At 37.7% G+C, this 13,992-nt stretch overlaps 1 pseudogene; it reads left to right on the top strand.

Moving 5' to 3' along the window:
- The first annotated feature begins 4,266 nt into the window (after positions 1-4,266).
- Positions 4,267-13,992, top strand: part of LOC121218378 (uncharacterized) — a 13,700-nt pseudogene continuing 3,974 nt past the window's right edge.

Genomic DNA, 13,992 nt, shown 5'->3' with positions numbered 1-13,992 from the left:
GTCATTACTAGTACTTTTAGTTCCTTTGGGTTCGACAATCCGGTCTTGCTAAAACTATACTACTGTTTGATAGGTACACTTGCCTACATCGCAATAATAGTTAGTTTCAAGAATGATTAATTATAAATATTTAAAACCTATCACGAAATAACGCGATCAAGTTTTTGGCGCCGTTGCCGGAGAACTAAGATATTAGGAACGCTTAATTTTTATTACTTTAGCCATTTATTTTTCTTGCAATTTAATTTAATTTAATTATTATTTATTAACTTAGTTTTTCATTCTCTTGGTAGGTTTTCATAGTTTATGACTAGAAGAAACCCGCCGGGACCATTACTTTTTGACGAAGAAATCGATCGTACAATACGTAGAAACCAAAGAGAAATAAGGCGAAGCTTAAGATACACGGAGATCGAGCAAGAAGACGATACTCAACCCCCAACCGAAGAGATGGCTGAAAACCAAGGCAATCAGCTACCTCCTGCAATTGCGGTTAATCAAAATCCTGCTCCACGCACTATGTATGATTATGCTAAACCCTCTTTAACAAGAACTGAATCGAGCATAGTTAGACCTGCTGTAGCTGCAAATACTTTTGAATTAAAACCTAACACTATTCAAATAATACAGCAATTTGTTCAGTTTGATAGTTTGCAGGATGAGGATCCCAACACTCATTTAGCCAACTTTTTAGAACTATGCGATACATTTAAAATCAATGGCGTTTTTGATGATGCCATTCGTCTTCGGTTGTTTCCCTTTTCATTTAGGAACAAAGCTAAACAGTGGTTGAACTCGTTACCACGATGGTCAATTACTACTTGGGAACAAATGACCGAAAAATTTTTACTAAAATATTTTTCGCCGACTAAAATGGCTAAATTACGTAATGATATCTCTTCTTTTATGCAGATGGATTTAGAAACACTCTACGATGTATGAGAGAGATACAATGACCTTCTGAGAAGGTGCCTTCACCATGGGTTACCGCTTTGGCTCCAAGTACAAACATTTCACAATGGTCTGAATCCTTCGACTCGGTAAATGGTTGACGCAGCGGCGGGCGGAACCATCAATAATAAAATACCGGAAGATGCCTATGAGTTTATAGAGGAGATATCACTGAATAACTACCAGTGGCAAGTCATGAGAACAAAGCCAATGAAAACAACCGGCGTTTATAACGTCGATTCGGTCACTATGCTCTCTAATTAGGTAGAACTCTTAAATAAAAAGATTGACGATTTTCTTAATTCTTCACAGGTTCACCCAGTAATGCAGTGTGAAGCAAGTAGTAGTGGAACAAACCATTCGGAATACCAACCTTATGGCCACAAATGGATAACGAGCAATTAAACTACATGGGTAATAATCCTCGACCTCAAAACAGTCCATATAGTAACACTTATAATGTAGGTTGGAGGAACCACCCCAATTTCTCGTGGGGCGGTCAAGGAAATCAAAGACCACAACATCCTCCAGGCTACCAACAACCACCCTACCAACAGGAAAAGAAGCCAAATCTTGAAGAGATGCTCTCAAAGTTCATATCAGTGTCAGAAACCCATTTTCAGAACACCGAGACAGCACGTAAGAATCAACAAGCGTCGATCTAAGGGTTCGAGAGTCAGATAGGCCAGCTTTCCAAACTAATCTCTGAACGACCACAAGGTAGTTTGCCAAGTAATACCGAACCTAACCCAAGGGAACAACTCAACGCGATTAATATTCAAGATGATGAAAGAGTCGTTGAGCCTGAACCAGAACTGAGGCATGAAACTTTGGTAAGCAAATGTCAAGGTGAGGTAGATTATAATAAAAACAAACCAATGACTGTCGAATATAAACCTCGTGTGCCATACCCCAACGCGACAAGGAAAGATCGCTTAGATGAACAATTTGGTAAATTCCTTAAACTCTTAAAAAAATTACACATTAACTTACCATTTATTGAAGCTCTATTGCAGATGCCAAATGCAATAAAAATTTTAAAGGAGCTTTCAGCAAATAAGTGAAAGTTGGACGAGGCGTTGCATGTGGAGCTGAACGCAGTTTGCTCGGCCATTCTCCAAAATAAACTACCCAACAAACTAAAAGATCCAGGGAGTTTTACGATTCATTGCTTAATTGGTAGTTTAGACGTTAATTATGCATTGGCTGATCTAGGGGCTAGTATCAACGTCATGCCTTACAAAATGTTTAAGCAACTAGGTCTTGGGAAACCCAAATAGACTAGGATGAGCATTCAATTAGCAGATAAAACTATAAGATTCCCTAGAGGTATTATTGTAGATGTGCTAGTTAAAATCGATAAATTTATATTTCCCGTTGACTTTATTGTTCTAGACATAGAAGAGGATAGCAACACTCCCGTAATCCTAGGAAGGCCCTTTTTAGCAACTGCTAAAACCATAATTGATGTTGGCACAGGTGAACTCACACTCCGGGTGGGAGACGAAACAATCACCCTTCAAGCTCGAAATTTTGGCAACACATCAGGGATTGAAGGTAATTATTTAAACCATCCTACTAAAACTAACAATATGGTACAACCTACTTTGCAGAAAATGAGTCTGAAGGAAGCACACGAGTCGTTCTCAAGCAATAGTAGAGGACCTATTCATGAAGATCGAAGACTACAAATCGAGGAACTTGATGAATGGCGAACACACAAACCAAGAACACCCGACAAAATAAAACTACACCAAAACGAGCCCCATACCTCTTCTCATAAACTTAAGGTTGGTGATAAGGTCTTATGAGATGCCGCGGATCCCCATATTGTCACTACCACACCGAATGAGAAAATCCCTCTTACGGTACTCAGTATTTTTCCATTCGGTATAGTGGAGGTGAGTCATCCCAAGTTCGGCACTTTTAAGGTAAACAACACCCGATTAAAACCCTATTTTGATGAGATTAATAGCAGGAATGATGAGTATAAACTCATCAAACCACCATGACCATTCACTGGAGAGGTAAGTCGAGCTTAGACTCTAAATAAGCGCTTCTCGAGAGGTAACCCGAGCACTAACAATATTAATTTCTTTAAATTTTGGTATTTAACTCCTAACTTACCAATAGAAATCTTGAATACAAGTGTTTTCACAGAGACACGGCCAAGTACACGGGCGTGCTTAAGGCCGTGCGAAAATAGGGCAAAAGATTTCCCCAACACGGGCGTGTGGAAGAACCATAAGCGAACTTGATAAAACAGCACGGGCGTGCGACACACCCGTGTCTAACACCCATGGTCGAACCTGCCAAATTAACACGGGCGTGAGATAAGCGAACGAAGCTAGACACGGCCAGACGACATGGCCGTGTGAACTCACACGCTCGAGGAACACGGGCGTGTACTAAATGTCAAACGCGCCCAAATTTGAATTTCGCAAATCACATGGGATGAAATTGGGGAACACGGGCATGTGTCATGGCCGTGTGCCTCAAAATCTATAAATACCCTGCTCTATTCACTTTCTTCCCCATTCAAAAACCCTAATCCTAGCAACTGCAACTCCACACGGCCCCCTTACCACGCCTGTGCGCCGCTTACAACTCCATTCTCGATGTCCACTCTCTTCCCTTAACGTTTGTTTACTCCTTTTTCTTTTATTTCACTGATTTATAATGCTATTTATCATATTAATCTACGTTTTTCGTGTTATTTCCATATTGATAATCACATAAATTTCATTTATCAAACAAGTTATCATCTTTCTTATGTTTAAAATCTTCCTCATTACATGATTCCTACACTTCATGTAATTAGTTAGAAGTAAATATTCATGGCTAGGATAGTTGAAATAATCATGCATATTGTGTTGACATCTCTTTTCATTCATATAGTATTTTGTATTCCATTCCTTGCCATTTTTACTTATATCACTATGCTCATACTACATCAAAATGGGTCATTAAACTTATTGTTTTAATTTAGTAATTGTGGCTGAATATATTTATGCATTTTCCTTTTCGAATTTAGTCGCATTCTTTTTATATATTATAAATTGTCCACTCATCAAAAAGACGAATTGATGTTTCCACTTGTAGGTACACAATGTTGTCTTCAAGAGGAAAGAAAATTGCCGTACCAGCCTCGAAGAAGAGGAAGGAAGCGTCATCTTCTGTGGGTCCAACCGCGAAAATTCGTCACCCTCTCCTGCAGTTCCCCTGAGGGCCCCAAGAAAGCTTTTTCAAATATTTTGGGCCCGACCCTTAATTGCGGGCCGCTGCATCGATTGGGCTGCCATAGAACAAGTTTAAATGGCTGACACGGTTCGGGCTCTCCTAACCACTGACCCTTGGGAGCTGTTCTTCGGGATTATCGAGCCGACATACCTTGAGCTTACAATTGAATTCTGCTCAGCGTTCCATCTTCAGACCGTAATGACAAGGTACGATGATCCCGGCATGGTCCAGTTTTTCTTAGGTGGGTTAATCCCCCAGCTAAGCGTTCCAGAGTTTGGTGCTGCACAAGGCTTATATACGGAGGAGTTCAAGAAGGAGAATGAACTACATGCTCTACATGCTCTCAGTCGCCACATACATTTCTCTCCCTCAAAATGCTGGCACACGTTGGCCCCTAGCATGGCCTCCTACTATCCTAGTCACTCCAAGGCATCAGTTCTCCCACCATCCTTGAGATACTTACACGCTATTTTAGCTTACACGATTACAGGGAGGCGAGAGAGCACTGGCGTCGTCAACACCCATGACGTTTACTTCTTATGGTACATGTTGCAAGGACATGTCATCGACCTTTCCTATTTTATCACCCTTGCAGTTTAGCACCAGACGGAGCGGCATCGGAAGGGTGTCATCTCCATTAGCCCCTACGTGACTCGGCTAGTGCGACACTTCGGGCTTCTCAACACCGTGACCTAAGAATCATCCCTCACCCTCATCGGCCAGATGTCTCCACAAGGCATCTCAAGCATGCTTAGCATGAGGATGATCGGGAGGCGTCGAGGAATCTACCCTCCACAGTACCGTTTCACCCAATCTACCGAAGAAAAGGCCTACGAGGACGTTCTTGATGATGTCCCCCCAGCACGAGGACCCACCGACTCAGCCACTACTACCCTCTCGTCTAGTTCATACGGCGACTTTATATGCTGATATCTCTGAGTGCCTCACCTGATTCGAGCAGCTGTGTTTTCAACAATTTGACAACATTGATGTTACTCTACAGCAGATTTGTCAGCACATCCATATCTCATTGCCAGTCCCACCTCACGAACCATCCAGCGATGAAGATGTTTAGAAATATTTATTTCTTATTTTATGTTTTTAATTTTTATTGGAACTACTTTTTATTTTTATTAGACTTTAGAAATTGTATTTTAATTATTAAATTCGGTTATTTGTTTTTGAGTAATTATTCTTCCTAATATCCCCTAAAAAGTTCCTGATTTTATCACAGTTATATAGAGCTCTTAAGCTCATCGTCACATAGGAACTAAAACTCCACCGGGAAAGGTTCTCCACAAATACCATGTCCTGATCGACCACGACCATAGCTATCATTAGATATAATATTCTTTTGTCGTAGGACTTATGACCTAATGAACCTCTACGACCGCCGGAGTATCCTCCTCCACTCTCGAACCGATTCCTCTCCAGAACTTCAGTTCGAGGATTTCATATAGGAAGTTTCACTTCTCTCCTATCTCATTTTTATATTCTAATATATATCCTTGTACATTGAGGGCAATGTATATCTTACGTGTGTGGGGTATTTATTTCATTATCAGAAAAATCCTTGAATAATTAACTTATTTTCTTGAAAAGCTCTCATATCATATTTAGGATAAATTTTAATTGATTTATGATTTGATTGATATATCTTGAATTAAAACATAGGCATTTATGCATTGATTGTTTAAACTTTAAGACATTAGAGAATCAAGCATGCTAAGTTGATTTTTAAGAATTTAAAATTATAGGTTGTTTCTCCAAGTCTATGTATTACTTTGAATTGGAATTCACGAGTCTAAACATCAAAAAGCCATAATTTTTGTGAGATTTTTGAGCCATTTGAGCATTTATTAATCCTTTCATGCTCACTTTTATTATTCTTTGAGTGCGTCAGTATTGAACTGTTATTCTAAAATTTGCTTGATTATGCATGTCGAGACCACACCATTTGATTTGATATGTCAAAATGATTAAGGCACTTAGGATTAACCCACACATGCCATGAAAAACCTACCTTCATGATTAACCCTAGTAAACCCCATTGAGCCTAACAAGCCATTTCTTGTTTTACCTTTAATATTAACCTTTAACCCATTATTGTTGAAATCCCCTAAATGAATCCCTATTTTTGTCAAGATTTGAGTTGAATGGATTGCTTAGCTATGTTTTGTTCTTAATAGTTAGTCTATATTATTTAACTTTTTCTTAAAAAAAAAACTATGTATACATATCTGTAATTTCATATTCTGCGAGAACCTCTGTTGTATGCAAATGAAGACTAATTCTTTTTCTAGTTAGGCAATTTTTCAATTCAATCTCGATTCTAACCCTTTCTTTCAGCTTGTGACCACACCCCCAACCAAGCCTCACTACAACCCTCTAAAGACCTTTTGATTGATGTATCATCTTAAATTATAGTGGTGGAGATTTGATTTTCATGCAAGCCTATGGTAATGACTTTTTATTTTTGACTATTGAGTGCTTCATTTATTGTCTTTAAACACCACGAGTGATTTGAGTGAATCTTTAGTGAGGATGTGAAACTCTGTGATATTCTGAATCAAAGGTAATTATTTAGATGCGGAGAGACACGTATGTTTGGATGATTAAATACTCAACTTGGAATGTTTGAAACTTTTATATTCTTTTAGTTGAATTTTCAATGTATGATTACCTATGGATTATTTTGAGATATTATCGATAAGAATTATAAGTTGAGAAGAATTTATTTTGATTATGAGTTGAGGATTTTGCTTGAGGACAAGCAAATGCTTAAGTGTGGAGGTATTTGATAAACCGTAATTTATACATACTTTTACCCCGTGTTTAACGCATTTTATGGATGATTTTCCATTAGAATTGGTGAATTCGATGCCTCCTAATGCTTTAATTTCATGTTTTAAATTTAGGAGAGCGAAAGGAACGAGAAACGGGCCAAAAATAGAGAAAATGGGCCAAAGTACGAACTTAACACCGCTTAGACTTCTTCACACGGGCAGACCACATGGCTGTGTCAATCTGGCAGAATCGAAGCACGACTCACATGGGTATAGCACACGCCCGTGCCATTCTAACAGGCTCGAACACGGCCTGAAGTAATCGCACACGGGCGTGTCACACGAGCATGTCCCTGTCGAGCCCAAGTTAAGTCCAATTTGAAAAAAGCCACTTTTGAGGGCTCATAGGCATTCCAAAGCCTATAAATACACCCTAGAAAGAGGAGAAAAAGGGATACACAAAATAGGGAGTAAGGAATTACTCCAAGGAAACCGATTGATTCATCTCAGAAGCCGAATTCATCATCAAAACTGAAGATCTCTCCTCAATTCCCCTTCAGGAGTTTTGGGTTTTCTTTATGTTTTGTATTCTTTATTTTTCTGAGATGTTTTCTTATTTAGTTATGAACTAAAACCCCTAAATACCTAAGGGGAATGAAACCTAAGATGAATCTTGTTATTATTTTCTGAATCGTATGATAAATATTTAACTTGTTCTTAATTATGTGTTCTTAATTCTTGTTTTGATATCCCAAGATACTGATTCAAGATAAGCTCTTATTCAGAGGAGGAATAGACCCTGGCTAAGAGTACATTTATCATAATTAAGCGGAGTTGATTGCGTGCCTAGACATAGGGTGACAAGATTTTTCCGGATTAGGGTGAAACCTAATAAGAGGATCCATAGATCGAGTTAATGCAACCGTAGAGTGTTAATTAGAGAAAATTCTTGGTTATTCAATCTAGGGATTAGACGTTATTAGGATTGAATAGGGATAATAACATAACTTAGGGATCTCTACGGAACAAGTTGAATGAATAAATCGTCCGATTCGGAGCCAGAATAACAAGTAAAGTCTAGGTGGATTTGTCCTTAGGTATTGTCTTAAGTCAATTGATTTTCCTAAAAGAAATTCCCCAATTCTTTTCTCTGTGAGTTCTTAGTTTAGATAATTAGTTAATTGAAACAAAACCCCATTATTCTTAGGCTAGATAATAAAGAGACAGTCATTACTAGTACTTTTAGTTCCTTTGGGTTCGACATTCGGTCTTGCTAAGACTATACTACTGTTCGATAGGTACACTTGCCTACATCGCGATAATAGTTAGTTTCAAGAACGATTAATTATAAATATTTAAAACCTATCACGAAATAACGCGATCACCAGTCTACCTCATCTTATTGCTTTGATCCCCTCCACCACAACTTTAGAGAAATAAGACTTGTAGTTTCAATCTACTTCGCTGCAACTTCAGGGAGATAAGACTGGTGGCTTTAATCTGCTTCACTGTAACTTTAGGATGATAAGATTCGCTATAATTTGTAGCTTTATCCTGTTCCACTGCAATGTTAGGGAAATAAGATTCGCTGTCTTCAGTCTGTTTCGCTGCACTTTAGGGAGATAAGGCTGATGGCTTCAATCTACTCCACTGAAACTTTAGGAAGATAAGATTCGTCATAATTTGTAGCTTTAATCTGTTCCATTACAATATCAGGGAAATAAGATTCGCAGTCTTTAGTCTACTCCGCTGTAGCTTCAGGGAGATAAGGCTGGTGGCTTCAATCTGCTCTACCGTAACTTCAAGAAGATAAGTTTCGTTATAATTTGTACCTTCAATCTGTTCCACTACAACTTCAGGGAAATAAGATTCGCTGTCTTCAGTCTACTCTGCTGTAACTTCTGGGAGATAGGCTGGTGGCTTCAATCTGCTCCACTGCAACTTTAGGGAGATAAGATTCTCCATGATTTGTAGCTTCAATCTATTCCACTAGAACTTCAGGGAAATAAGATTCGATGTCTTCAGTCTGCTCCGCTGCAACTTCAGAAGATAAGGCTGGTGGCTTCAATCTGCTCAATAGCAACTTCAGGGAGATAAGATTCAACATGGTAGATTTGATCTGACCTATTGAAACTTCAGAGGTATAAGTTTATAGCTTTAATCTGCTCTATTGCAACTTCAGAGAGATAAGATTCGCTATCTTCAATCTGCTCCACTGCACATCAGGGAGATAAGATTAGTGGCTTCAATCTGCTCCACTACAATTTCAGAGAGATAAGATTCGCCATGATGACCTCAATCTGTCCCACTTCAACTTCAGGGGTACAGGATTTTTGATTTGTTTCATTGGTCTGTTACACTGTTCTTGGGAAACATGACCTGTAGAATCAATTTTATGGGCTTATTTATGCCTAGTGACTAGGATGTCATTATCAAATGAATCAATGTTCCTAACTAGACGTGTATGAAAGATATTTGTATGAATGCAAAATGATCCCTTTTTAACGCTTAGTTGTCATTGCTTGTTGTTCATCAAGGTTCTATCACTGATGTGTTATCATGCCTTCACGTTCAATTGGTATCTTGACAGAAATCCAAAGAAATAGTCACAATGTAGACTATTCTTTCTCAAATGTTTCCAACTCTTAAATTTGATCAATTCTGACTAATGATTCTATGTCAGGTTCTTGTATTGTTTAGAAGCTTTCAGGGTAATATGCTGAACTCCTTTTGTTTGGATATTACCAGTCCAATAATCATTGTTTCCATGAAAAATGCTTGAAAAGACTATTATGATAGACAAGATGGAATTTTATTGAGAACAAAGCCCGAGACGAATAAGTTAATCAAAGATAGCAAATACAATAAGAAAGAAATTGATTGAGAGCATAGCTCAAAATGAATAAATTAATCAAAGAATGCAAACTTTGCTGAAATTCAAAATGAGTAAGATGAAAATAGGTGCCCCAAATACCACAGCATGAGCTTCTCTGCATAAACTTCTTAAGGACCATTTTGAGCTTGAGATGTGTCTAGGAGATCTAGAGAACTTTGTTGATGCCCCAGATGTAAGTTCCTCCTCGTTATTAATTCTGAGAGGAGAAGACTACCACATGCCCATCTTCGATCAAAATTTAAATTGCCCTTTGTCGGGTTTTCACTCAAACTCATTGGTCACGGCGCTCTTTGCGAGTTTTTGCCTTGGCCTCTCCTTTTTTTTTATAAATGTTTTAAAGCACTTTTGCGAGTTTTCACATTGGCTCTTTTCCTTTTTAGGTGAAATATTCTTGATTAAGAATTGGAATTTCAAGTCATTGCCGAAGTTTTTCCTATTTCAGGTTACAGCGTTGCCCCAGTGGAGGTCCTGACAGTCAATCGATAAGCATAGATAGTAATTTTTCAGGCTAATCTTTATGAGTCTCAATCATTTTCCTCACAATCTCTTTTTTTTTTTTGGTTTTTTTTGTTACTTTTTTTTGTTGCCTCCACTGTACCGTTTATCTTGGGGCAATATGGTGTTTGATCTTGAATAGACTGTAAGCTTAAATTTAGTACATTATCATATAGGATCGTTTTTGGCATTCCATACCGACATATGACTTCTTTTTTTTTAAAACCTACTGACTGTCGACTTTATGACATTGGCATATGAAGTAGCTTCCATCCATTTAGTGAAGTAATCGACGACTACAAAAATAAATCGGTGCCCGCTAGAAGCTTTTGGCGAGATTGGCCCACTGACGTCTATGCCCCACATAGAGAAAGTCTATAGAGAAGTCATAACATGAAGAGATGAAGGAGGCACATGAATCTTATCTCCATAAATTTGGCACTCATAACATTTTTGAAAACTGAGGCAATCCCTTTTCAATGGAACCAACAATACCTAAATTCCATGATTGCTTGGCAGTGTAAACATTAGCATTGGTTCCTCAGCACCTTATGGACTCTTCCAAAAGTTCTTATCTCATAGAGCCCACACATCTTAGGAGCTCAGTATGCTTGATACATCATGCAAAAATATTTGAATTCAATAACTCAATGCTCTGTATTGTTCTATGTGATACGCTCCGATCTTCACTCTAGGTCACATTCAACTGACTTTTGTAAAGTAAGATCTATTTTTAATCTATTCTACGATCCTTAACAAATTAGGAGAAATTACATCTCTCTCTTCAAGTCTTGACAGATCCCTTAAGCCATTCTCGCTCAAAAGGAGTTCTAGGTCAGTAGCAGTGTGTCATATCGTTGATACTGGAGACCATTTGTAGGCACGAAAGAATATCCAAAGAACAAAAGAATCTAAGAATATTTATCTGTATAGTATGATTAATGAATGAAATGGAAATAATAAAAAATATTTGCTCGAATGAAACAAAATGCATTTTATTGAAATAAAAATTTGAACATAAGCTTATTCACAAAGATCTTATACTTAGCTTAGAGCAAAGTGTGTTTGAAATTATTCCAAATAGCTCAAAAATAGAGAGATCTCTCCACATCTATTGTTCAAAACACTCTAGGTATGTAAGAAAGTTGATAAGTTTCTTCCCGTTCTTCTTCGGATACGCGTTAAATTCAGATTCCAACATTTTGCGTGTCTTAACATCTTCAAAAATTTAATTTTTTAATTAATTAGGTCTTTTTTAAAAAAAGTAATGAATATGAGCAATGTAATCAGATGACAAAGTAATGACAAAAAGGCTTGACTCTGATTCATCTGATAGAAAACTAATATAGAAACAAATTTCTTTTCATAAAATGAATTACGTATATGGCTTTGCCTAATACTCAAAGCCTTAATCTACCTAAGAAGCCAAGCTAACTCCTAACCTCGATCCGAATCTGATTCACTTCAAACATAACATGTCAGCCTGAACTGCTAGAATTTACAAATGATTGGCCACCTTTTGTATTTGAGCGAGTAATTCTTTCAATAGAGAGTAGTTCTCAGAGAATACTCGATAAGAAACATTCTCTACCTTCTAAAGTAGCTAAGAAACCATGCTAATAGAAGTTGCACACACCCGATGAACCTACCTTCACATATTCTCCGGCATGCATTCAAAGATCTGAAAGTTCCAACCAAGATTGACGGGACGGGTGTGACCCTTTTAACAAGCCGGTCAAACAAGCCTAAAACTACCTCATTTACGTGCCCTAGTGTTTTACGGAAGATTACTAACTCGTAATACTTAAGGCAAAGATATCGACCTTTTCTTTGCGTCCGGATGCGCCAAAATTAGGTCTCTCAAACCTTCTCAAGGATATATTCATTTTCTCCTTTTTGCTTGATCCGAGCCACGACCCAATGCTCACTCGTATCCGTGATGCTTATTAGTTCCTTTAGGAAAATCAGGATATTGGAGGCTCTAAAGTAAGCCTTGTTAGCTTGAATCCTCGGGAATCAAAATAAAGTGCTATACTCTTCCACCATAGGTACCAAATCCACTTTTCTAAAAGTGAAGCAACTGCAGGCTGGATTCCAAAATTGAGCCAGAGCTCGAAACAAATATTTGTCTACTTTGATGTCGAATAGATAGGGCAACTCACCATAATTACAGTAAAATAGCTGCTTGATTTCATCATTCCATTGGACTCATATCTCTTTTAATTCTTGGAGATTATACTGGGTCACGTCAATACGAGTGAAGTCCCACAATTCTAATACGTACCTCTCTGTTAGACTATCACATTTCTCTAGTTGCGTTTTCTCTAACCGTATTGGAACAGCCGCACTATCTTCCACTTTATCAAGAGATTTGTTTTCCATGGCAAGCTCTCTATTTAGTAATCAACATGAATCAACACCTCTTTTTGATGATGAAAAATGAAATGCAATCATAACCAAAACAAAATGAAATAGGTTAGTACAAAGCAAAAACAAGCAACAATAGAGACTTATTCGGGTGACCACTAGGGTTTAGTATGGCTCTACCTAGGGTAGGTTTTCTAAGGCTCATTATATGCGGTTTGGTTCTACGGTAAGGGTACCTAAACTGGTAGATTCCTCGATCCTCACCCATTATAGGCTCATACAGACTGAGTTCAGTTTAAGGGAATACATTTCCCTATGGCTACATGGAGATGAAAAATCTCACGAAGACATAGGTACGGATGTATCCCAAAAGCGATCCACTATCCTACACGGAGGTGAGGACCTCACGAAGGAATAGTTTCTCATTCCCACTTAAAAGGATATAATCGTATGGTCATGTAATGCAATATGCGAGAATATATCAAAAGACTCAAATAAAGCAAATATGAACAAAATGATGAAAATTGTAACAAAGATGAATGAAATGAAGGGGTCATATATTTAAACCAAATTTTTAATTTTCAACAAAGACAAAAGTTAATAACTTATGGCTTGACTCTCTTATTTTGGTCCCTAGTGGAGTCGCCAAGTTGTCGAAACCATTTTTTTGTAAAAAGGGTCGACTTTGCTTTTGAAAAACGAAAACGAACTTGGGAGTCGTCACCCATCATTTTTATATAAGGTGTGATTGGATCACCTCGTAATTTGATCATTTTAATAAGAAGTTCGATTTATTAAAACGATGATTTTGGTCTACAATATTCAGAAAAGCGGGTTCGGGAGTTGGTTACGTACGAGGAAGGATTAGCACCTTCGTGACGCCCAAAATTGGTACCTAGGTGATTAATTAATGTCTTAATTTCGAAAGTTGAAAACTCGAAAAGAATTTAAATTACGATCCCTCTTTGTATTATGTTATTTTTACCTAAAAATTTGCTTGAATAAGTCGAAATATATTGAAGACCTTCTTATCTCGAGGCAACAAAAAGTCATGTCCCGTGAGTTAGGACATGACACTACGAATCATGGAGAATAAGTTTGCCCCCTTTTTTATTTTTGAAATTCACGTGTTTCAATTTTAAAAGGATTTTTGGTTATTTATATCCAACGAGAAAAATCAAAGCCCCGTATGTTAGAGTATGACTTTCTCGAGTCTCCAAACACAGAATATTGGTTTACTTTGAAAACCTTCCATTT

This window comes from Gossypium hirsutum, chromosome A03 (genome assembly GCF_007990345.1).
Source record: "Gossypium hirsutum isolate 1008001.06 chromosome A03, Gossypium_hirsutum_v2.1, whole genome shotgun sequence".
Taxonomy (NCBI): Eukaryota; Viridiplantae; Streptophyta; class Magnoliopsida; order Malvales; family Malvaceae; genus Gossypium; species Gossypium hirsutum.
The sequence above is the reverse complement of the archived record's forward strand: the minus strand, read 5'-3'. Positions and strand labels throughout refer to the sequence as shown.